The sequence below is a fragment of the Sus scrofa genome, chromosome 2 (genome assembly GCF_000003025.6).
Source record: "Sus scrofa isolate TJ Tabasco breed Duroc chromosome 2, Sscrofa11.1, whole genome shotgun sequence".
Classification (NCBI taxonomy): Eukaryota; Metazoa; Chordata; class Mammalia; order Artiodactyla; family Suidae; genus Sus; species Sus scrofa.
The window spans coordinates 121362091-121389300 of NC_010444.4; the positions used below are offsets into that span (position 1 = coordinate 121362091).

Genomic DNA, 27210 nt, shown 5'->3' on the forward strand with positions numbered 1-27210 from the left:
AATAATGTGTGAATCAAAATTTGTCCATCTCAAAGGAAAGTATTACATCTTACATTTTATATCCTGTTTCACCATTTTAAATTTTAAACAAAAGTAAAAACTCTGAGTGCTTACAAACAGACAAAATTGATAGATTTAGGCTTTGTCTCTTTATCAGTTTTCTAATAATTTTTGTTTAGAATTCACTGAGCGCAGAATATGTAGTATCACATGTGGAGGTATGAACTGTGTTCAACTCAAGATTGAAAAATTTTGAGTCATTACAAACATTCTCTCCAGCGCAATTGTGTCCCTAGGCTGGCATTTGTCATTTCTCAGAGCTGACAGCATAAAGAGGACTTGTCCAAAGTGACCCTCATATAGAACATACCTTACTCCATAGGGCAAAGTAATAAAAATAGGCCTGTCTGAAGGTTAAATAATTATTAAAATTCAGTAACTGGGGAAATTGTTTAGAACTATATAAAAGATTTTTTGCTCAGGAACCATATCTTTTTACTAATAGTTTTGTAATTGTCTGATATATGGCAATGATAGAAAGGAGACTGACTTTTGGTTAGGTTGGAATGTGTGTAGATTCTCTAGAAAAGATGCTCACTCTCTTACTTTACCCATTCAAGCTGATTACTTGTGGAGGGGGTTGTTATAAAATCTCACATTCTATGGAGGGGTCTACTGAACCAGAACTGAAGTAGCTCTCTACAGAACGGTGCTACATTTAGGTTAAAAAGGGACATCTTCAGGAATTGTGGGCATTGATATAAGGGAACTGGAATTTTATCTTACACATTAAGATCTAAGTGATCAATATACAGATGGTTGTTTCAAACTATTTCCAAGCTTACTTTCTTTTCTTTTTGCCTTTTAAGGCTGCACCCGGGGCATATGGAGGTTCCCAGGTTAGGAGTCCAATCGGAGCTACAGCTGCCAGCCTATGCCATAGCCACAGCAACATCAGATCTGAGCCATGTCTGTGACCTACACCACACCTCATGGCAACGCCAGATCCTTAACCCACTGAATGAGGCCAGGGATTGAACTGGCAACCTCATGGTTTCTAGTCAGATTCGTTTCCTTTGCACCACGATGGGAACTCCCTCCAAGCTTACTTTCTTAAGTGGAGACAATGTGAATACACATATATGAGTGACAACTGGGTGGCAACAACAAAAATTTTATTCAATGAACACCAAAAGGAGAAAGTGCTGAGCTAAAGCCAGGATAACACTTTAGAAAACAGATCAGTTTATAAAATTTCTAATCCACATACAGCCAAGAATGGAAGATTATACATGTCTGTCCAAGGAGAAGATTCAATTCATGGGAATCTTTTTCTAGCATCCATTTGTTTTATATGCTTTTGTTTTTTTCCCTCCATGAATGTGTGTAAAGCTGAGCATTTGCACCAGAAGAAAACCTAGTCTGTTTTCCATTTTTCTTCCTGAGTGCTATTGAAATAACATGTTCATACTTTATGACCTCTAATCAGAAGGGAATTTAAGTTGCTTTGTCTATCCACATTATTTTGGGGCATTATACACTCAGGATTGTAAATTGTGTACTTAAAGTATTTTATTGGAAAAGATGTCCTCCTTTGTTTATGAGTACATTGACAATCATAGAAACAGGCAGTCACGTCCCAAAAGGAGTGTGCTGACCAGGATGCATAATTTGTCGCACATGCCCAAGTAGTCAAAACATTCATAATTTGAACCTGAATAGATGGATTTCTCCAACTGTTTTCCCTAACAGACCCTCAGAGAGAAGTTTTGAATATACTATCATCAAATTCCATAACAACTGGAATTCCAAGTCCTTATTGTAGAAAAAATCTTGTTTCAGTTTCTGAAAAACAAGAAACTGTTTTTTTCTTGACGTACTGTCACAATAATAGGAAATTTTTCTTATTTTCAGTGTCTTTTCTAATGATATCAAACTAATTATAATTTGGGTCAGAATATACCTCTGTGACTTAAACATTTATATCCTCTACCTCTTTAAAATTTAATATTTGTTTTTCTTTTAAAATTTCTGGACATTTTGAACCCAATTCTCCCCTTGTATGAAGGACACATAAACCGAGCTACAAGGGCAAATGTATTAGAAACATACAAATACTTATACTCCAATTTCCTTGCCCTTATTGAAAATTCAGTTCCTTAAGTAGGAGTACGAAAGGCTTTACAGTTAAAATTTACAAAATGTTTTCTGTCCATTAAACTTAAAACTAGAAGTAAAGCAGAATTGAAAATAGGAAGTTAACCCTCAACCCTGCATGATTAGAGTAAGCTTAGTGACCAGTTCTTCACAATCCATGAGTGTGGTAAAACCAATACCTCTTCATTCAGCAAATAGTCCCACGGAAAACTAGATTTAGAATGGAGGTTTCATTACATTCCTCAAGTGAATTATCAGCCTGTTCCTTCTAAACACCAATAGTACCTTTTCATACCTCATGTTTCGTATTACCTGTCTCTCAATCTGTTCTGTGATTCATAAGCACTGCCAGGCTTCTTTAGGGTGAAAGCTCTGGAATACCTTGGAGTGTGGGTGTTCTGAGGACTGTGATTTTCATCATTTTTTTAGATAAAACACCCCTCTGAATATCTGATGAAAACATTGTACTTACATATAAAAGGTTACATACCAATTTGGGAGTGGGGGTTGGGGGTACAAAGTCTCTTGACTCCTAAAGTCTTCTGTTCTACATGGCAAGTGTCTGGTCACTCTCAGAGGGCACATAGCATCTCCTTGCAACTGTACTTAGACATGATGACAGCCCTGCCAACTCCATGCAGTTGACTTACTGCATCCTTTTAAACTGTGAAAGAATGCGTATGAGGAGGAATTAAAAACTATCATTTTTATTTTAAATATCTGTCAGTATAAAATCAAGCTCAGTTAAAGGAGGGCATTTTTTTCAATCTTTCATATTGCTGGTTCTTCAAAAATAAGATGCCTTTTATAAACATAGTGGATTATCAGGACATTGCCTCCCTCAGGAGCTCAGCATCACCAGGGGTCACAAAGCAAACACGCAAACAAACCTGCACTGTGAAAGCCGAACAGCCCTTATACTGTCACTAAAATCCAGGTCACTTCCATAGTGCCTAATATGTAACCATGAATTAGTTATAAGTGAAGAGAATGGCCTGAGTTGAAATATGAGATAATGTTTATTTTTTATTTTTCTAACTCTCTTATTGACTGTGGTCTCCTGAATCGAAAGTTAAAATGTGCTTTGTGGAGTGAAAGTGGGTCCAGTATGTAGAAAACATGACACATAATTTATCTCGAATGTCATTTAAATGTGCTTGTCTATTCCTTTTAAAATAATCATTTTTATCCCAAACCTGGAGCCAGCTACAATGAAATTTTTACGCATGATCCCTTAGACTTATTCATGTTATCCATTGCATTTATTGTAGCTGATAGAGTAAAAAACTGGATTCTGTGTATATTTCAAATATAATTTTTTATGACCAACATTAAAAAAATGCTGGCTATCTCCCAGATCCTGTACTCAGCACCTGCACCAGTTCACTTAATACTCAGAACAAATCTATAAAGAGGCTTCTATTGTCCCTAATTTGCATAGGGGAACAGATACAGATTCTCTGCGCTATACAGAGAAACTGGGTTGCTGCAGGCAATGTGCTGAGTCACAATGGACCTGGGATGTAAAGCCAGAGGCCGCTAACCCACATATTGAGCTCTTACCTGACATCTGTCATGTGTGATAAGGAGTAAATTATTTACTTTAAATTATCTAAACATCCTTTCCCATCCACATCTTTTCCCACCTTGCTCTGCAGAGATATTAGACTGAATGGTGATAAAGACAATCTAACTTTGAAAGATGAAGAATCCAAATACTCCAGAATTGTTTGCTGTCACAGACTACTAACTGCAGCATTACAAAGTGAGTCTCTTCAAATTTTAAGATAAGTACAGGGCTGGTGACTGTGCACTTTTGTATATCATGGGGACTTCTTGTTCCTTGATTTATAAAGTGACTTAAACCATAATTTTTTGAGGAAGTTACATTGTTTTCATTCAACTCTTCTCATGTCAATGTGTGGTGATATGGAAAGACCTATGAGAGAAATATTGGTTAGCTGGTGATGTCAAAACTTAGGAAGGGAAGTCAATCCAGGGATGAATTAAACTCAAAGATCTTCTGAATTAAAACACTTGCTTATGCTGATGCATTGAGAGAAATATAGTAGAAAAAGCTCGTATGTGTGTAGGTTAATCTATGCATATATATGTGTGTGTATTTGCTTATTTTACAGTTTGTGAACAATTAACGGTGAAACGCTCCTTTTTAATCATTTTTAAGTGGTTAATCTTCAGTCTTTACCATATATTTGCTTTACCAGTGGTATTTTTCCCTTTCCTATAGATACATTTTCATTTTTTTAAAGTTTTGTTATAGTTGATTAACAACATTTTGATTATTTCTGCAGTGCAAGAGTGACTCAGTTATATATATCTATACACACATCAGTTCTTTTCCAAATTATTTTCCCATATAGTTTATCACAAATATTGGGTAGAGTTTCCTGTGCTCTGCAGCAGGTCTCTGTTGGCCAGTCATTCCATACACCCTAGTGTGCATATGCCAATCTCAAAACCCCAGTCCATCCCTCTCCCACCTGTATACTAGTAACCATAAGTGGTTATCAAAGTCTGTGAGTCTGTTTTTGTTCTTGAAATAAATTAATTTGTATCCTTAGAGTTCACGTAAAAGTGACATGATGATTTGTCTTTCACTGTCTGACTTGACTTCACTTAGTTTGATAATCTCTAGGTCCATCAATATTGCCACAAATGGCATTATTTCATCCTTTTTATGGCTTAGTAATATTCTATTGTATGTATGTTCCACATCTTTTTTATACATTCCTCTGTTGATGGACATTTGTTTCCATTATTTATATTGGCTAGTGTAAATATTGCTGCAGTGAACATTGGGGTGCCTGTATCTTTTCAAATTATGGCTTTCTCCAGATCTATGTCCAAGAGTGGGATTGCTGGATCAATGGTAGTTCTAGTTTTAGCTTTCTGAGGAACTTCCATAGTGTTTTCCAAAGTGGTTATACCAGTTTACATTCCCACTTTATACTATACTACAAAGCTACAGTAATTAAAACAGTATGGTACTGGCACAAAAACAGAAAAATAGAACAATGAAAGAGGATAGAAAGCCCATTTTGAAAAACACTATGGAACAGTGTAGGAGGATTCCCTTACCTCCGCATCCTCTCCAGCATTTATTGTATTATTTTTTGATGATGGCCATTCTGTCTTGTGTAAGGGGGTACCTCATAGTAGTTTTGATTTGAATTTATCTAATGAATGCTGTTGAGCATCTTTTCATGATTTTTTTGGCCATCTTTATGTCTTCTTTGGGGAAATGTGTATTTAGATATTCCCTTTTTTTTAAGATATTGAGCTGAATAAAGTGTTTCTATATTTTGGAGATTAATAGCTTCTTTTGAAAATATTTTCTCCCATTTTGTGAGTTGTCTTTTTGTTTTGTGTATGGGTTCCTTTTCTGTGCAAAACTTTTTAAGTTCAATTAGGTCCCATGTTTTAATTTTTGGTTTTATTTTCACTGCTCTAGGAGGTAGATTTTAAAAGATATTGATTTGGTTTATTATGTGATTCTGCTATGTTTTCCTCTGAGAGTTTTATAGTATCTGGTCTTGTATTTAGGTCTTTAACCCATTTTGAGTTTATTTTTTTTATAGTGTAAGCGTGTGTTCTAATTTCATTCTTTTTACATATATGTTCAGTTTTCCCAGCACCACTTTTTGAAGAGGAAGTCTTTTCTCCATTGCATATTCTTGCCTCCTTTTTTGTAGTTTAGTTGAGCACAGCAGGGTGTGTACATGTGTGTGTTACAGGCTTTCTGTCTTCTTTCTTCTATTTTTCTGTTTTTGTGCCAGTGCCATACTGTTTTAATTAATGTAGCTTTGTAGTATAGTATAAAGTCAGGGAGTCTGATTCCTCCAGTTCCATTTTTCTTAGGATTGCTTTGGGTATTTGGGGTTTTTTGTTTTTCCATACAAATTTTAGCATTTTTAGTTCTAGTTCTTTGAAAAGTGCCGTTGAAACTTCAATAGGGATTGTGTTGAATTCATAGATTGTCTTGAGTAGTATAGTAATTTTGGAAATATTCTCTCCATCCAAGAACATGGCATATCCTTACAGCTGTTTGTGTCTTTGATTTTTTTTCTTCAGCATCTTATAATATTTTAGCACACAAGTATTTTGCCTCTTTAGGTAGGTTTATTCCTAGGTATTTTATTATTTTTTAGTTGGAAATACTTCATTGTTAAAATATGATAACCATCATCTGGGCCTTTAGTGAGAGTTAATAACTTTTTAGAGTCAAAACATTTTTTGCTGGTGCAAGGTCTTGCCTCCATGTTGATGGCTGCTGACTGATCCCATGATAGTTGCTAAAGGTTGGGGACACTGTGGCAAGTTCCTAAAATCAGACAGAAGAGAGGTTTGCCTCATAGATGGACTATTTCTTTCATAAACAATTTCTCTGTAGCATGCAATGCTGTTGCATCTTACCCACAGTAGAACTTCTTTCAGAATTGGAGTCTATCCTCTCAAATTGCTGCTGCTAATATTTTGTTATTTTTGATGTGATAGTAAATGGGATTGCTTCCCAATTTCTCTTTTTAATATTTCAGTGTTAGTATATAAAAATGGAAGATATTTCTCTATATTAATTTTGTATCCTTTGACTTTACTGAATTCCTTGATGAACTCTAATGGTTTTCTTGTGGTATCTTTAGGATTTTCTATGTATGGTATCATATCTGCAAGCAGTGATGGTTTTACTTAATCTTTTCCAACTTGGATTCCTTATACTTATTTTTCTTCTCTGATTGCCTTGGCTAAGACTTCCAAAACTACATTGAATAAAAGTAGTAAGAGTGGACATCCTTGTCTTGTTCCTGATATTAGGGAGAATTATTTCAGCTTCTAACCATTGAGATTGATGTTAGCTGTGGGTTTGCAATATATGCCCTTTATTATGTTGAGGTAGGTTTCCTCTATGCCCACTTTTTGGAAGGTTTTTATCATCAATGGGCATTGGATTTTATCAAAAGCTTTTTCTGCCCCTACTGAGGTGATTATATGATATTTATTCTTCATTTTGATAATTTGTATCACACTGACTGATTTGAGGATATTGAAAAATCTTTGCATCTCTGGGACAAATCCACCTTGATTGTGGTATTTGATTCTTTTAATGTATTGATGGATTTGTTTCACTAGTAGTTTGTTGAAGGTTTTTGAGTCTGTGATAATCAGTGATATTGGCCTGTAATTTATTTTTTTGCGTGTGGTATCTTTGTCTGGTTTTGATATCAGGGTGATGGTGGCCTCATATAATGAGTTTGGGAGTTTTACTTCTTCTGCAATTTTTTGGAATAATTTCATAACAATACCTGTTAACTCTTCTCTAATTGATTAAATTTACCTATGAAGACATATGGTCCTGGGCTTTTATTTTTTGGAAGTTTTTAAATCAGAATTTCAGTACTTGTGATTGTTCTGTTCATCTTTTCCATTTCTTCTTGGTTCAGTCTTGGAAGATTGTACTTTTCTAAGAATTTGTCCATTTCTTCTAGGCTGTCCATTTTATCAACATATTATTTCTTACACTAATATCTTAGGATTTTTTGTATTTCTGTGATGTTCATTTTAACATCTCCTTTTTAATCTCTTAATTTTATTGATTTAAGCCCACTACCTTTTTTTTTGATGAGTCTGGCTAAGGGTTAATCAATTTTGTTGATCTTTTCAAAGAACCAGATTTTAGTTTTATTGTTAATTAGTTCTTTGCATGATCCATTACATTTTTCTTTCCAAAGACTTATTCTTGTGAGTTCCCTTTGTGGCGCAGCAGTAACAAATTCGACTAATGTTCACGAGAATGCGGGTTTGATCCCTGGCCTCACTCACTGGGTTAAGGATCTGGTGTGGCTGTGAGTGTGGTGTAGTTTGCAGTTTGCACATGTGGCTCAGATCTGGCATTGCCATGGCTGTGGTGTAGGCTGGAAGCTGCAGCTCCAATTCAATCCCTAGCCTGGGAACTTCCATATGCTGTGAGTGCATCCCTAAAAAGCAAAAAGATAAAAAGAAAAAAGAAACCATCATTCTTGTATTAATACTGTCTTTCCTGTTTCTTAATAAGTTTTAAATATTTTCTTTATGAGGTTACTTTTATAGGATATATAGTTTTTTCCTAGGCTTAAATCTTTACACAACAAATTATCAAAACACATAATGAAATGTAGGAGATACACAAAAACATCAATAGCAAGCAGAAATTACTTTATATCAATAAAGCTATGAAAAATAAAGTAAATGGAATAAGAGACTACCTTCTTGATTAAGACCTTTAATTGCTTCATTTTAATTTGTGGGTTCAGTTACCCATTTATTTCTGGAGCATATCTTGATTCATTTATAATGTGGTATGTGTCATTAATTCATACCAATTTTGCAATTTAGGTTTTGGGTTTTCTGTAACCTAGGGATTTTTTGAAATGTATTTAGAGAAATTATTTTTGCTTACCCTTTTGTTATTAGAATTTTTACATTGAAGTATAGTTATAGTCTCTGTGCTGTCTACACTTTGGGAAATAGGTGAACATTTTCATTCTGTCCAAAAATATTGTCAATTTAAAAAATTATTTTAAATATTTTTGAAATTATTTTTTATGGGTACCAGAAAAGAATGTATATCTTATATTTGAAAAGTATAGAGTTTGATCTGGACATTAACATATACTTATATAATTAAAATAAATCTAACTATAATTAAACCATATATAACATAAATATCAAAAAATGTAAGTATAAATTTATATCAAAAATACACTCTTATTCCATTTACTTTATTTTTCATAGCTTTATTGATATAAAGTAATTTCTGCTTGCTATTGATGTTTTTGTGTATTTCCTACATTTCACTATGTAAGTGTTTTGATACTTTATTGTGTAAAGATTTATTAGAGTTACAATCTCATTGTTGTCCTTGCTTCATTAACACCTTGTTTTGCATTAAACTTTTTGAAATCAATGATACTGCAATAACTTTCTTCCTAATGGCGTCAGTTTCGTCTAAATCTGTCCAGCTTTTTAATTTTAATTTAAGCGGCTTGTAACATTACATGTTTTGTATGAAGTATAGTGTGATTTTTATGTTTTTGGATCAACTTTCATCTTTTTATAATGGTAGGATATTTTATGCCTCTTTAACTTCAGACTTTTATGTAGCCTTTCCTCATCAAGTTTTAAAACATCTTTTAAAATTTTATTTTCCATGTAGATTAGTCTTTATATGTATATAATTTTTTTCCTCTGCTGTGTTCAACCAAATTATAATCTTCTTTATTTTTCCCTTGTTTTTTTAATTCATATTTTGTCTGAATCAGGTTTTTTGTATTGTTTTCGAAAAGGATCATAATTTCCCATATTGCTCATTTTATAAAATATTTTCTTTTATTTGAATATTTGAGGTGTAAAATAATTTTTGGCTAGAACTGTTGTTTTCCCTCAGAATGTTGTTGATACTGTTGCTAATGTATTATATCAGCACCCCCTAAATTCCCCCAGCCCTGCCCTCCTCATAGTACCCTTTTGAAATTCCTCAATTTTTTTTCTGCTTTAAAACTTAAAAACAATTTTTTTCTTATTATTCAAACCAGGTGTGTATTCCTTGATTCTTTTTTATAATTTGTTTTTCCTGTTAAATTAAAATTTGGTTCTATCTTTATCAGTTAGCAATTTTAGGTATTTATTTCCAGCAGATTTAATTCTCATCTATCTTTGCATATTATATTTTAACTTTTCTTTTTCCATTTATGAGTTGTCTTCTGCAGAAACACTAATTATATATCCATCACCTCTTCTGCTCTGTGTATTTGGACAGGAGATGAACAAAGTAAAGGAGAAGGGAGAGAGTAAAACTTGAACCATTCCTAAACATCAGAGCTGTAGAGAGCTTTGAGCCCTCAGATCCAGTGCCTTCAATTTTCAAAGCAAATGTCTGAAGATAAGAATTTAATTATTTAAGTGCAAAGATGCACACATTGAGAAAATCTTTTGGAAAATTTGGATGAAGCTACCTCAACATTAGCCCATGTTGTTTCTGTATAATTTACAAATTTTGCAAAACACAGTTGCATATTTATTACGGGAAAATAATTTCATAACATTGATGTCATCCTTATATGGGGCAGTGTATATTAATTTGTTAGTATAGGGCATAGCCTATAATTAATGATCTATTAAACTATTATGGGAGGGAGGGCACATGGAGGAAACTGCTAATGAAGTATTGGCATATTCTTACTCCAAAACTAATGTGTATTCCATCCATTTGAAGCAAAAATAAAAACTTTATTTAATCCTTCATTTAAGTGGAACAGTTTACTTCAACATCTCAAATAACTCATGACTTCTTAACTCTGCTGGCTTGCTTCATGATGCATTTTCCTGTTGAGCATATCATCCAGTTTATTCTTCATTAATCCATCAGTATAATTTTCATCACGCCAAAGACCCTACCCACTCTAGAAAACCTTTAAGACTCATCTTTTTTGCCAGGGCAGTATATACTCTTACCTGGCAGAATGTTAACTTGTTTCTATTCTCCAGGGGTATATTTTCAAGTTTGCTTTGTCTCCCTGAGCACTCTTTTAATTTAACTAAGAATATAAGTCCTGCATTTTTGTTTTGTGTTTCTTACAGAACTTCATATAGTGCAATCTCTACTGTCAATACTGGGCAAGAACTTCCAGAAGATGTAATAGCTAGTTTATCCATTTTCTCTTTCCGATGGACTTGCCCTCATTACTATATGATAATCAGACATTGAGTGAATTGTCAGTGTTATTCAGATTTATACAGTTAAATAAAAACATTTCTGTGTTTAAGTATAGCGCTTGTACAGAATCTCCCCTACCTTATATTTTCTTTTTGCTGCGACAGATTGAGTACATCCAGGTGAGCTATTTTTATCCCTTTTGGGCTACATTGAATACCCATCAAGTGTGATTTTATTTTTTATCCAAAATACTTGTTTTAGTAATTCCTTAAATCTATGACACTTGTTAACTTATTGATCTTCTGCCCATATAGTGTTCAGAGTAAGGGAACCCAGACCACTTGAGACCATGAAGTGATCAAGTGCTTTTGTCACTCTACATAGGTCTTAATTCATGCTTTTGATTACTTTATAGTATTTATCTTCAAATTTAACTTTAAACTTCAAAAATTAGAGGGCTTGCTCATTATATTTCTTTGACATCCCAAATTTTATCTCTGTTAGCAAAAAAAAATATATGAAAATTAGTTTAGAAAATTTGGCCTTTAAACATAATCATACTGACTTTCATGGGATTAATAATTCATGTATTTTATCGCATTTGGGGCATTTCAAGAGGTCTGTTTATTCTTATATTTTCTGTGCAGTCAGTAAATTCTGTAGCTCTTAAAACCCATGACATAAAATATAGGTTTGAAAAGCCGTAACACTATCAATACATTAATATTTATGTAGCTCTTTTCATGACAAACATTCTAAAATGCTCTCCAGCATAATAAAATGAATTAAAGGATGAAGAGAACGTGGATGCTTACATGTCAAAAGGTCACTTTAACAGACAAATCAAATGAATCTGCTTAGCAAAGTGATTGACCAATTTACACAAAAGACAGCACCTCCTCTTAGGTGACCTCAGGCTTGGGAAGCTAGAGAATTAGAAGTAGCCTGTCAGCAATCAGGAAAGTCAAACTGACCAAGGCCTTTCTACTCACTTAGGTAAGATAGTACCATCCCCATTGTACTGTAAACCACTGGGGCTTCAGCCCATGGGCTATTTTCATAACTCTATTAATATGACTTTGCGTCTCTAAATATAAATAAAGGTAAGTAAGCTGATAAAATGCAGTCATAAAGGCATCTTTAATTTATTGTGGGGTATTATTTTCTTCACACATCACAGAAACAAATTATTGATACAAATTATGCTAATTTCTTTCTATGATGGGGTCATCCATGAGTGAAAGATAAATCTGGAGGACAGATACCCTTTAATGCATACCTACTGCTTCTCTAATTGTGTGTCATTTCCACATAATTCCCTTTAAAAATGAATGGTTCTATGAAAAGATATTCTTCAACTTAAGATGTTTGGTACTAATTTGAAAAAAGGGGGAAGAACTGAGTAATAATAAATGATGCTGCTAAATTATACAGTCACAGAAACGAAGGAATGGAAGAGACTGGGACATTTTATATAATCTTCAATTACTCTATATTTCAAAGAACTAAAATTCTCCCAAAGACTGAAAACTTCCTTCTTTTTTCTTAGGTTTGACACTATCCTCCTCAAAAAAAGTACTTTAATGGTTGGTTGCTGACTTTGTTCACCTTGATCTGGGAAGCTCTAGAAAAAAGGTGACCAGTAACCATTAATTAGCTATATATTCATTCACCTCTAGAGGGAAAACTAGAAGTGAGAACTAACAGTGATCATCACACTTCATAATTCTTTCTTATTCCATTAAGGGTCAGGGTTCTTCTGATATAATCGCACATTTTAGCAATTAAACCTCATCTTAATTATCTCCCTCTCTTGGGAGCCAATGTTCCTAGATGAAAAGAAGATCCATTATAGGTCATACATTACTAATTAAAATAAATTACTAATACATTGTCCTTGTAGTGATTCCTTGTTTTGTTGAGAATTCCAATGTTTAACATTTCAAAGGCTTATAAAATACACCATGATCTGGCTCCTTCATGACTTTCCAGTCTCATGTCTCATCATGTTACCCTTGTGTTCTGCTCCAGTAACATACTATTGATGTATTCATGTAATTTCATGAATCTTGCATGCTGTTCCCTCCTTTATTCATCTGTTCCCTGTCTGAAATGCCTTATGTTGCCTTTCCCCATCTGCTCCTGTCTAACTCCTGTTCTCCCTTTAAGATGTAAGGAATCACATCTTCTAGAGTTATTTTATGACATTTATTTCCTTTCTTTGAACTTATGAAAGTGCCACTGTTGGGTAGGAGTCTCACCATGTCTTATATGGGTCTATATCATGTTATTATCATAATAACTAACCAAGTCACAGAATGTGTGCTTTCGAAACTGGAGGCTTGAGTTGATTCACCTTTGCATTTGATGATTTTTATCTCCTAGAGTTATTAATATTTAATAGAAGCTCAAAAGTTACTTAAATAAGTAAATAATGTTACCAGATATAGAGTTTAACTTTACATAATTGCTACATAGGAAAACTCTTTGCATCAGAGTTGCCTTTCCAGAGACATCCATACTCTTCTAACAAATAGCCACTTATAACTAATAGCATTGCCTGTATTTTTGTATCAGGCCCCTAATGTTAAAGGAGTTCCAGTTTCTTCCCTAATAGTATTTTCATTAAAAACATTAGATAGCCCCTGAGGCTGTTGATAATTAGATTAAGATGCAAAATGAAACAAAATAAAATCTTGGGAACAATAAATTTATGCAAGAGATTTGAATTTGGCTGAAAGGTCTGCTAATGTTCTGAAATTTGTGGATCCCAGGCAGCCTTATCATAATACTTGCTTATAGATCCAGATTATAATTAAGCTTTCTTTTTAGATAGGTATACCCTTTATTTATCTGAAATTGTAGACTTACTAGTTTGGCATCTATTCCTTCTAAAATGTTTTACTTGATACATTACTGTCTGAATTTCAGACTGAAATTATTAACTGAATTATTAAGTCAGATAAGTTTTTATAAAAGAAGCATAGATTTTTGACACATGTATCCCATTGTTGACCTCTGGTTTACACTTTACCAACTTGAGGGGTAGTTAATATTAACATGATTGTTTAAAGCTTTTATTGACCTCCATTGTCTCTTGATCATGTCTGGGAGATGGATATGGGCTAAAACCTTGGGTTGGCAATGCTCATGGGGAACTTACATTAACATTTACTGCAGTGTTTTTAGAACCTTAATTTCTAGATCTCTTGAATGCATATTGCCTGGAATGGCTCTTAAAAGATAAACCTCAGAACCCCACTACACACTAAATCCATTCTAATTTCTAAGTGTAATCTAAGGAATATACATATTTATCAAGGGATTTTTTTTTTCAAACTGTACCATGAATCTGGAAAGGCAAGATCTGCTTTGTAATAATAATTATGTTCAGTGGAGTAACTTATGAATATCTTATTTGGACATACATTTATCATTCAGTTAAGTATTTATGTGCCAAAGTGTTTTAATAGTAGGAAATATGGAGGTGAAAGAGGGGATTAAGAACTTTAGGATTTGGAGAGTTGGCAGACAACATGCACATAAACAACTGAATATTTATTAAGTGTGTTCTGCTACTTGCACCCACCACCCCATTAATTTTTTCAAACATAATGGAAGCTAAGCGTTTTCTTATGTGCGTATGGGGAAGTCGTACATGCTAGACTACAGACAGTCTTCATAGTGGAAGGGATCACGTAACAACTCTTCTAAAACTAAGACGTCATGTTTGTTGCAGTACAACTCCGTTTCCAAACTGCTGTATAAACAATAATGCTGATCTCTGATAGGATCTCATCCTGTTGATGCCCAGGAATCCAGCTTGCAATGATTCCATCTTTCTGAGGTGTTATCAGGAAGTTATACTGCACAAAGATCCAGACTTAACATGGATGCTTTCTAGAGATTATTATTAATGGGCAGGGTAGAATGTTGGGTTTTGGTTGCTTTAAATTTTTCACAGACTTAAATAGTAGTTCTGTTTTCTGGCATAGAATTTTCCCTGTTCTCTTGTGGTAACCACTCCGCCCAAGGAGACCCTCGATCCTGCCAGTAGGGTCTCTTTAAGTACCCTTAGAGCATATGTGGCTTGGTTTCCATGCAGGCAGTTATTCTTGTTAGTCACATCAGTTTGGATGAAAGAATGACAGTTCTACTTCTAGCTTGGCAAGTTGCTAAAACGTGGATCACTTAACTCTCACCCTACAGTTCACGCACATACTTGAACATATCGTCTTAACTATACTGATGTGTAATAGCTCTTGAAAACCTAGTTGAAAGACAAAATATCTTCAATAATGTAAAATCTACCTTTAGATTAAAGCGGAACACCCCTTCTTACCAACATCCATGTACTATCAATTTTATTACATTGCCCCTTTGGGTTGTCATTGGCTTATGTTGAAAGATGGTGTCTAGGAGTTCCCCTTGCTGCTCAGAAGGTAAAAAAACCAGACGTAGTGTCTGTAAGGATGTGGGTTTGATGCCTGGCCTCGTTCAATGGGTTAAGAATCTGGCATTTCCTCAAGCTGTGGTGTAGGCCTGCAACTGCAGCTCAGATTCAACCCCTAGGCTGAGAACTTCCATATGCCTCAGGTACAGCCCTAAGGAAAAAAAAAAATGATGTCATTGGAAGCAACACAATGGGCTCAGTGGTGTATGTATTTACCATAGGAATTAAGTTGCTGGTTCACCAAATGTCAGAGTATGCTTTTCATATAGAATCTGGGAGAGATTTCTCTGTGTTTCTCAGAGCAATTGGTATATCTTTACCTTATGAACACTGTAAATGATATAACTAGTCATATTTTCCCCTTCCTGCTAACTGATAAAAATTGACAAATTTGAGATACCACTTTGCTAACATGTATAGGATTTTACAGCATAAATGTTAACTTATCTTTGTGTACCTTCACATTTATTACCCTCAGTTTTTCATTGCCTCAACTTTTTTCTCAACTGAAAACATATTTTATTATTCTATTCTATATGTTTTTTTTCATGATATGTCTTAAATTATTTCTGGAAAAATCAAGATATAAGGTTGGTTTATTTAAAGACATGTGATCAGTATATTAAAAGGCTTCAACCTAGGATAACAGAGAATTCAAAGAAAGTTAGCAAGAGGTGGAAAAGAAAATAAACAGGCCTGGGAACTGTGATAGAAGAATGAACTTTGGTAAGTCCTTATAGTGGAGATCCATCTCAGTAAGAGAATCATAAGATTGGTTTTGACTAGCCAGTACACAGAAGGAAAAATGATTACAGGAAATGGAAGTACTTACAGGAAATGGGCCAAGGCTGCATGTTCCTGCTCATGTCAGAGATTATTTTATACTGAGAAATGGGACCAGGCATATACTTAGCATGTTTGATTTTTGTGGTAACCACTCATCCCAAGGATTAGCTGTTCTGTTTTCACCACAAATATGGCCCTGAAATTGAAAGTAGCACACTGAGGCATATGTGAATTTTGTAATGAACACTAGTGAGTTTGATTCATTTTAGCATGGACTGCTTTGTTTGGTGGCTGCTGTTCCTATAATACTTGATCATAACTACATTTGTTGTTTAAATCTTAATTATAGCAGGTTGTAGTCACGGGAAAGTCATTTCATTCTTCCATTTGGATCACTCTTGCACATTACACCTAGAGAATATCTGAGAGAACATGTAACCTAATCTGTTGAATACTTGCTGAAACTGGGGCTCAGACCAGTTGTGTTATTTGTCCAAGGTCATAACCAATTAGCAAAAGAACAGAAAGTACAACAGAAGTTATTTGATTTATGGACCAGCAGAAACTCAGAATGTCTCAGTTATTACCCCCCCATTGAGAGTTTTAGACCAGTTTTTTCTTTTTTTTTTTTTTTTTTTTTAACAGAGACCAAGTCCCAACCCATTTGAGGCTAAAATCAGATACAGAAATTACTGGAATTAATGGTTACTTGGAAATGATATTTATGGCCTGTGCTGTTTCCTGTGACTTGAGGTGAAGTGGGATAAAAGTAAGATGTGAGGACAGTAGGGGCATTTTGAAGATGGAGTTGTGCCAGAATCACCCTAGTGACTTGAGGTAGATAATAGAGATAAATACAGGGAGATGTATGCTTGCTTAAGTGCATATTGAAGTAATTATCTTGATAATCTACATAAAAGACCATATTTTTGCTAAAATTAGGATGAATGGGGTTTTAGGATTTTATTATCTAATTATCTCATTTACAAAATTGAGTTTTGCTGATATAGACAAAGCAATGGTTATTCAGTTTCTGTAACTGACAGATATAAGACATTTTGTGCTTACAAAGTAAAATGTGATTGAGAGCCTAGAAGTGAGGGAATTTGTTTATTGTAAGCAATCTGGAGAGCTTATTTGAGGACAATTTTGTTCTTTCAACACATAACATGTTTTGTTTTAGTTGATGGAGTTTCCACTCATTGGGTAATTGTATCAACTGTATTTATTTCAATAAGCAGACTATATTTACATGAAGCTGAGCATATACACCTAAGGGTTCTTCTTAGTGTGTGACTCTCAATCTCTATAAATCTCGATCAAGTAACACTACAGTGAAAAACAGTACTACTCTCCTTGTTCCTACTTTTTGGTAATAATAATGACTTCTCATGTTTTACAGACTCATTGTCTTTTGAGTCGTGTAACTTCATGAGGCAAGCAAGGCAGGGTCATTGATCTCATCTTATAGGTAAGAAAGCTGAGACCCAGATAAGTGATTTCACATATCGAAGTCAAAAAGTGAATCAATGGCCAAATATGGACCAGAACCCAGGCCCTTTACTCCCTGCCTGGCCCTTTATCAATCCCGTTGTCATCACCATGGTCCTAGTCCATGTGACCTCTCAGCTGAGTTGATTACTCAGTATACCATACACTCCTGTTATTTGTCCCCTTCTCCCAGATCCATCTCTAAGTCACTCTCACGTTTTAATGGAGTAAGCTTGCTAAAATTGAAGATAATTGCCCCAGAGCTTTACTGTTGATACTACAATGGGAGCCTGTTGAATGTCCACACCTCCACACGTCCAACCTGAAAATATATACAAGTTAATGTCATATGGAGAAAGGACTTTTGACCAATGGGAGTTGGAAGCCTTTAAGAAAAATTTCCCACTTGTTCCTCCTTTTTTTGCCCATGGCCACCTGGGCCTGAAATGAGGTTAGGCCTATGGGGAAATGTTCCCAATGATGGAACAATCCATTGTATTTAGCAGCACCTGTTACAACATGTATCCTCATGTTCACTCTTCCCCTTTCCCTATTTATTTTCTTACTCCTTTACTCCTGTTTCCTATGATGCCCTAAAATCATATCCCATGAGCTCTCAGCTCAGGCTCTGATTTCTAGGGAGGCCAGGATAAGACACCAGGTTCATCTCTATCTCATTCTTTGGCTTACAATGTTCTCCTCTATGGTCCCACTTGGATTACTGCACTGTTCTAGTCTGTTGATCCAAATCTTATTATATATTGCTAGTTCTTCCAGGATTGTTTTCCGTGGTGTCCCTGGCCCCCTGTAAATTTTTTTTCCTCTCAGAAACTTCCATATTTATGTTGAACAAAGAAAACCACACTATATCTATATTTCCTGCAGTGAATATTTATAGACAATTTTGTATAAGCTGACCTTCTTGGTAATTCATAGACACCTTTAAATCCTTGGGTTATTTATCTTGTATCTGAAGCACCTGGAATGATGTGTTTGGTTATTTTCCAGTTCACAAAAACAATGATTATTTTCCATCTGCAGCTTATACAAAGGAAGAATGAATTGCTCATTCTTAGCAACTTCATCACCCATTTAATTTACATGAAGGTATTTTGGGTGTAGTATGTCTGAAGGATTGTGGCAGTACAGTTCTGCAGTAGTTAGATTATATTCTGTGTTATGTGATAATAGTTGAAACTCACAAACTACTTCTTTATGTATGTTTGTAATGTTTTCTTTCAATGTGAAGTTTTTGGTCAATTCAAAGCATTCAGGAATCAAAGTGAAGGAAATATTTCATGCTTCTAAGCATTTTCATTCCACAACTTGTAGTAAATGTGTTACCTAAACTTTGATTATCAATGAAAAATTAGACACAAAATGTTGGCACAGCTTAACAGAAACTCCATGGCCTTTGCATAGAAGAAGGTAATGCAGAGCAGGTATTTTGGGGCAAGCTAAGCTGTATGTTAACAAAGCAATTTTAGCTATACTGTATCAGGGTGGGAATTTGGGAAGGTTCATTTAAGCAATAATACTTATACAGTGGGCTGTTCAGCCTAACACATGTGTGTGTATATGTGCAGGTATGTGTGTTGCCTTCTCACTGAGAGTAAAATATTAATCGTACAAAAATTTTAAATCCTATCCCAGTTCTTTTTATTACCATATAGATTAGGCTAAAATGAGAGGATCTATGCTAGTGGAAGTGTGACTCCATATTAGAAATTAATGATTTAAATTTTTTTTTTAAATCAGGCTTTTTATTTATTTTATTTTTTATTTATTTATTTATTTTTTTTTATCTTTTTGCCATTTCTTGGGCCGCTCCCTCGGCATATGGAGGTTCCCAGGCTAGGGGTCGAATCAGAGCTGTAGCCACCAGCCTACGCCAGAGCCACAGCAACGCGGGATCCGAGCCACGTCTGCGATCTACACCACAGCTCACAGCAACGCTGGATACTTAACCCACTGAGCAAGGGCAGGGATTGAACCCGCAACCTCATGGTTCCTAGTCGGATTTGTTAACCACTGCACCACGACGGGAACTCCCAAATTTTTCTGATATTTAAGTCACTTCATATTAAATTAAGGACTTACCAAGGCAGTTCACTATTTTGAGTTTCCTTTTAGTACCATTTTTTTTCAGTAGCTCATTAAGTGGGGCAAGGCACTTTCATTGAGGGGTGGGGGACGTCTCTTTTCCCCTTTCCTTCTTGCTCTTCTGTGGAAAGTGCTCGGACAACAGAATAGCTGGGCTTTGAGCCACCATCATAACTCTCAGAAGAAATGAATTATCTGACTAGAGACTTAGGGGACACGTTGAGCCCACTCTGTGTAGCCTCTCTTTCTCCTCTTTATTTGGGAGTCCACTGGCATCATGGTGCATACATTCTTCTCTGAGCCTCTAGGTGTTGGGTTCTAAATGTGAAGACCCTCCTCCTCCAGCTGGACCTGTCAGTCAGGGCCAGACAGCCAGGGCCTGAGATGGGGGAGCCTCTGTCATTCAAAGGTCAATCCTACCTGATTTATAAACCTAAAGAATACAAACCAGTATCAATTTAATTAAGAATAAAGGTGACTTGAAACTTTACATCTCTTACTGTCATGACTCTTAATATTGGTTCTGAATCTAGGCAGGTAAACGAATCGTTATTTAGACTGTATCAACCTGTGGCAGAACAGTCTTTACTTTCTCTATGGTGGCAGTAAAGGTGCATCAATGCCCAAGAAACCGGAAATAATCACTGGGTAAAGGGGAACTCCACTGACTGCAGCATCCTACAGATGATGAAGGAATGGTGTGCTCTCAATAAGGAATTGAAAAACCATAAATAATTTACATTTGCATAAGCTAGTTCATGAATTCTAAATTAGTTCTTTGTCTGTGTGGCCAGCAGTGATGGATATTAAAAATGTGAATACTCCTCTCAAGGAAAACAAAAATGTGTACCTTTGTGATTACATAGATTGAACACAGTTAAAAAGACAAGATGGGTTGTATTGGAAAGTATGGCATCTAATGCTCTTAGTTAATTGTGCAACTTTATTCTGCAGAGTGATTTCAATTCATTTTTCAAACTAAACATTTGGCATTGCCCTCCAGCTAACAGCTCTGGAGATGAAAGGTAATTATTTATAAACTGGCCCCTCTTGCCTTTGAAGGCTCCAATTCCCTCATCCTGGCCTTCCCCCAACTCTCCTTGTCATTGATTTGAAACAAAATGATTATTCAGGTTAAAACAGGATATTCTAAATATTATAAATATTTTCTGGGAGGATACATTTTGCTTTTTATGATACTGAGTTTTTTTGGTGGGGTTTTAGGAAGTGTTTCTACTTTAGATGTTTATATTTTGGGAAAGTATTATTTATGGGTCTAAGGTTCTTGAACATTTTGCTTGAGTTCTTCAAAAAGTCTTTAAAACATATTCCAAAAATATATGTACAATTTTACCCACAATAGGCAATGTAAAATATATACTCGGTGCTTCAGTAAAGCAAGTACTGGATATTTGACAAACCCAGCTTTGACTCTCAGTGCTTTGCTATTCAGTTAAGAACATGCAACACAGAAATTGCTTTTATATTCCTTTTCCACCATTTCTCCAAAACATGATCATACATATATGATAAAAAGCTCTTGTAAAAGCATCGTTTAAATGGCCATTAAATAGGCAGGGTGAACTAGTGCTGAACTTGTCCATCTTTTACCCCAAGTGAATCATTTGTGTCTGGTTGTTCTTTAACAAAAAATATGCAAATATTAGTACTGACCTCTCTCACATAAGTCATTTTATATTAAAAAAAAAAAAAAACTTGCTGTGACTTGGATCTTTGGGGAATTTGTTTTCCTTCTTGCTCCATCCCTCCTCAAACTACAAGCTTCACCTAGATTCTCCAGGTGAAAACCGCTTTCCTGAACTAACTCAAATGGAGCGGTGAGACTGTTAGATTAACCACCGTTCCTCCCCTGTCTACCATAAAACATTCCCTTTCAAAGAAACAACAACAAGACAGAAAGAATGACCATTTGACCTTTGTCTCAGAATTACCAGAGAGGGAAGGAAAATGTTCTAGCGTCAAGCCATGTCATTTATATGATTTTGTAAAAGATCTGTTTCCTGAGTTCTCTTAAACGGACTTTAGGATCACTAGGTTAAAAACTGCTCCTGCACTCTGATTTTGAGAATGTATTTTTCATGGGCTACACCCTTGAATTTCAAGTGGGGAAAAAAAGGAAATTGGCTGAGCTTAGGGTTGGGACACATGAAAATGAACAGATATGAGTAAGCTTTTGTTGAACTAATTACTCTCTCAAATAGAAGGTTTGGGATCACAGAGAAAGGCCCCCTTCCCTCTAGAAGATTTTCATGTGGTTGTGCTGGCCGTGACCCTGGTCTTTCAGTCATGGGCCTGGTGAATGTGAAATGGTTTTGTATGTCAATCTGAAATGCCTCCAATGATTACAGTGAAGTTATCAAATGGAGGTCAGAAGCAAGGCAAATCATGTCTATCACCTTGGGAGAAAACAAGATTTGAGGAGAGCATAGTTTCTGAGTGGGATAATTCAACAGAATTGGGAATGAGGAAGGTCTCAGGGTTGGAATATAGATGCTGCCTATCAAAATGGGAGAGAGCAGCTGGGGAGAAGGGAGGGCAGGCTGCAGCCCCTCCTACATACTCAGGCTTTCCTCACTATTGAGATGAGTTCCCAGGCCTTTCACCATGCAAATGGGATTTCAGTCAAAATGCATTGAAAATATAATAGAATAAATACGTTTTATTCTTGTAGCTCTACTTGGATGGAGAATTTAATATTTTTAAAGTGAGTATATAAAATTCTTCTAGAAACAGTCCTCTGAATTTCAAGTAGCATCTTTGTTAAGAAATGTCTTTTGAAGTTGAGTTTAACTACAATGAAAACACTGCATGAAAACACAGTGTAAATGAGAGTGGTTATTTCTCTGCACACGTTGTGTGTTCCTATAGCAACCCTTCCAATTTTACCTGCCCCTATTGACCAGATATATTTTTAGTGACTGCTTACAGAGGAATCAAAAATGAATAAGAGAAAAAAAATGGGAAAGGATATGAGAATTAAAGCCACCTTTTGTTCTTTTTCTATCACAAGTTAACTGGCTATAAGTGCCCCCCAGTGCCTCAAAATAAGTGTCATGGAATTTTTTTTCTCTTGCCTTAGTGGACCCCTAAGATTCTTTGTGCAGGAACTCCACAAAAACTATTGGGCCCATATTCTTACCTAAAGTTTTTGAATTCTTAGACAAATGCAGGCCTATGACTATGTATGTTTGTCAAATGCAGGCTATATTTATCCAACCTGTGCTTGCAGCAACTGTGCTGTCAAGAGAAAGGTAAATATTAATGAAGAATATTTCTCAGGAAAGGATATTCAGTGAGTCCTCTTTATCTGTCAAAACTGACTCAATCAGTACACACTTTCTGGACAGATCGAATGTTTATAGAGTCATAAATTGACATTTATCTGACAAGTTTTGTATTCCTATCAAATGGCTTCCTTTATTATGCCTAGGTATTTCAATATAGCATTGGTGATTCTAAGGAGAAATTAAACATCATTTTTCAGATGATGATAAGGATGAAATGAGATGTATAGTTAGTGGTTCTCTCAAGGGTTATTTGGATATGAAATGTAAACACTAGCTTTAATTAAATCCTAGTATAGAATTTCACCCTTGTCTGCTAAGATATAAAACAATCCTATTATAAAAGGAATCATTATTAAATTAATTGTGATATAGTATGTATGCATGAAGAGATGTGTGTGTTATATTCTTTAAAATATTTGCAAGTGATGGGGTTGCTTTCTTCTCTGTGACTTTTTCCCCTCAAAATAAAAAAATATTTAAATAAACACATCAGAAATACTTTGTTTTCCAAAAAAATTTGCTATTTTAGAAGAATAAAACTTGCATAATATAGGCATGTTCAAACACATTCACACACACACACGCACTCCAATTTAAAATCAAGAACAGGAGGTAACTATCTTTTATTGACGTCTACTATGTGCCTGGTAAATGCCAATAAAAGCATATATTATAAAATTAGACATAGCATGTTTAGCTTATATTTAACAAGATGTGTTATTGCCTCCCAACATTAGGCTTATTAAGCAATTTCAGTATACATTTACAATATATACGATAGTTGAAATCCTGAAATGTGTCACAGAATTTTTAAAAGACTTTAAATATCAATTGGAAAAGTTGAATTTGGCAGCTGAAGATCCAGAGCCAAACACAGCAGAGAAGTAAGAGGCTCTGAGATGACAGAGAAGGAAGCCTGTACCTCTGACTCTTTTCCGGAAACATCCAGAGGACTGGGGAGAGCACAGCCAATGAAAACACCTACTGCCATGAGAGACTGCAGTCAAATTAATGGAAACTTTATGCCCTGAACCCTCACATTGACTCAATCCCTGTTTTGGATAGTTGAGAGAATCCTAGCAATAGAAATCAGGACTGATCCTAGGAGCAGATGGCCTGCTAACAAGAACCTGAGGACCCCGATAATAGTCCCTTTGCCTTTCCTTTCTATTTGTTCAAATAATCCTTTCTTGTCAACATTCACAGTCTTTCAGGGTAGTTAATGTCCATCATGTATCTGATGACAAGCTCATCCATTTTAGACTTGATTTTTCTCAAGATGTAATTAATCCAAAAACCTTGTAGTTCAAGTTGGCATTCATGCCATGTATCTGAAGGCAAGCTCAACTAAAGAAATTCAAGAACATCTACATGTCCTGGCTAAACTTTCTATTGCTTTGACATACATTGCTGTCATTCTTATCACATGTTTGTTTTTTTTTTTTTTTTTAATTTTGTACCTGTGATTAATCCATTAGTGGACTTGGAGTTAGAAGTTACGTGGTGCTCAGAAGTGTTTTTGCTTTTTTACTTTTTTTGATCGTTTGTTTTTAAGGATAAGTATGTCAGAGCTACAAAAAGGGTAGATCTCTCAGTCAGGATTGATTAGTACCCCCCATTGAGAAATGTAGTAGATATCTTTAAACTTAGTCTGTTCAGCACCTTTGCCATTTAGAGATTCTCCTTCTCCTACCTAATGAAGCTAACAATCACATAGCTTCTCTGTAAGTAATAAGGTGCTTGGCAATTATGCTAGTTTGTCCAGAGTATCCTATCCTTGTAGAATCATTGATTGATTCAAGACAACCAGTAATAATCCTTCCTGACGGGGTGACATGGACATGGCATTTAAAGTTCTTTCTTTAGAGATCAAGACTGTTGAATGTTCTTAAGGATTATTATTGCTACCACTTTGCAGAAACACCCTGGAAAGAGGTCTATGAGGGGAAAGGAGGGCCAAACTAAGAGAGGAAATTAGATTTCCTAAGGACATCATTAAATTTCTAGACCAAAACATACCTAAAGATAAATATTCATAGCTATTCTAGGCTTATGTATCAATATGCTGTTTTTATTTGTTTCATTTCAGTAGAGTGTGTCACTTATAACCTTAAAAATCTTGAGTACATGAGACACCATGTAGTTTTCCAAAAATCAAAGCATAGGAAACAAGATACAATCAGGATACAAAATAACTGATGCTAAGTCTATCTTCTTGATTCCCTTCAGTTTTCTTCTCTGTAAACCTGCTCTGTAGGTATGCATATGACTTCTCTGGTTTGGCATAACAGTGGCTTCTACCTGGCATGTAACCTAGAGTAAGAACCAGAATTACCACTATTCTTCAAAGTGCTACATCACTTGTCTTAAATTTCCACCTGACTTCCAGTTCGGGGAGCCACTCTTATTTTCTCCTGAAATTTTCCTGATATCCACTATCATCTTTTAAAATCATTCTTTAGTTTGAAATTCCCGGAAAAGAGAATATGGTTGGATCCCCAAGATCATGCTCTCATCTACCTGTTACTTGTGTGAGATCATATGGTATTCTTTCTTTTCTGGGTTCACTCCTAGAGAGAAGACTGTGATACCTGAAGAACATAGCATTATAGGAAAGCAATGATCAGCATTAAGGTATGGATCATATGATAGTGATGATTATAATAGTCTTATCTAAGAACCAGATGAATCTTATGCACTATCTCAGATTTTCAATGCTCATCTTTTTTCCACTCCTATAAACATTTTTTCTGCCTCAACTGTTGCCTCAAATCACCTAGTAACTCCTTATTTGCTCTTTCCAAATGCAGATGAAATATACGTGGCAGAGTCTGAAATCTCTACTCCCAAGCAGCTACTGGTTTGACTGATTATATGAAGTTAAAGCCTGGGGAGTTGATGCTTGTGGGGTCCAGATTTGAGCAATGGAATGTAAGAGAGGAGCATCTAGAAAAGGCATCCTTCCATCTTCTCTCTGTAGGAGAGTTCAAGATATTCAAGGTGTAACTTTTCCATACATCCTATCAGGAGATTTCTGTGCCTGGGGTCACCTGCAGAAAATTGGCTATGTTTCTTTGCAGCTCATTATGAAGAAGCGGCCAGTGAAGTAATGTACCACCTGGCAGTCACTTCTTATCCTTTCTGGACCCAGCTTCCTTCCCTTACTTGTGCTGATTAAGATTGCTCCCCCTTCAATAAAGCATTTAGTCTTAACTCATGCTTTGTTCTCTAGAGTACACAGAACATGAAATGATGAGTTTGTACCACCAGGTCTTGACTATCTAATCCTCCTAACAACTTTATGAGATGGTTATTGATATTATTCACATTTCAAATGAGATGAAACAGTCAAGGTTTCAGGAGGAAACAGTGGCACTCTCCCACTAGGATAACTGAGAGGATCAGAGGATTTATTTATAAAGGAACTCTTTCTAATTGTGGGGATGGGGTAAGAAAACCACATTTGGTGCAGGAATTGGGAGAGAATTTTTTTTAAATGGCTGCACCCCCAGCATATAGAAGTTCCTGGGCCAGGGAATTGAATCCAATTTGCAGTTGTGACCTATGCCCCAGCTGCAGCAACATCAGGTCCTTAATACACTGTGCCAGGTCGCAGCACATCAAACTTGTGCCTCTGCAGGGAGCCATTGCAGTTGATTCTTAACCCTGAGGCCTGAAGGTATGAGGGGAGTAAGCGGTTATTAGAACTTGGAAAGAGAAGCTCTCTGTGTCAAGAAAGGCGTGTTGGGCAGGGCAGCCATTTGTGAAGAGTGGACACAGACAGCCATATCAGGATCCTGACATCATTCTCCTCCTGCCCTCTGCTCTGCTACCCCAGCTTCCCTTTCTCTACTCACAACCAGAGTCTGAAGGCAGTGGCTCCTGTGGATATAACCCACAGGCATCAGCATCCTGGTACAGGGCAGAAAAGCAAAGGCAGGATCTAAAAATAGCATTTTTCTGAGAGAATGAAGTAGTGGGATTTCTGATGGAATGTAGAATTTGCCTTAGGTCATAGAAATAATAGAAAGGTTGTGTTTTGGTTTGAAGTACTGCTTTGTGCAAGTCTGGCTGGAAAGGGTCTAACTGACATCTGGGAAATGGTCTATGTTGTTATGGCCTGACATGCTCTTTCAATAGAGAATGATGCACGTTTTCAGCGAGTTCTCTGGTTAGTTTAATGAATCTTGAAGTGAGTTTCT

At 35.6% G+C, this 27210-nt stretch overlaps 1 long non-coding RNA gene across 1 annotated transcript in view; it reads left to right on the top strand.

Annotated features, from left to right (window-relative positions):
- LOC106509534 overlaps positions 1-26257 on the top strand; it is a 409533-nt gene extending 383276 nt beyond the window's left edge. The window contains exons 2-4 of the long non-coding RNA XR_002341858.1: positions 3816-3922; positions 25583-25642; positions 25819-26257. This is a non-coding gene — a long non-coding RNA (uncharacterized LOC106509534). The remainder of the gene's footprint in view (positions 1-3815; positions 3923-25582; positions 25643-25818) is intronic.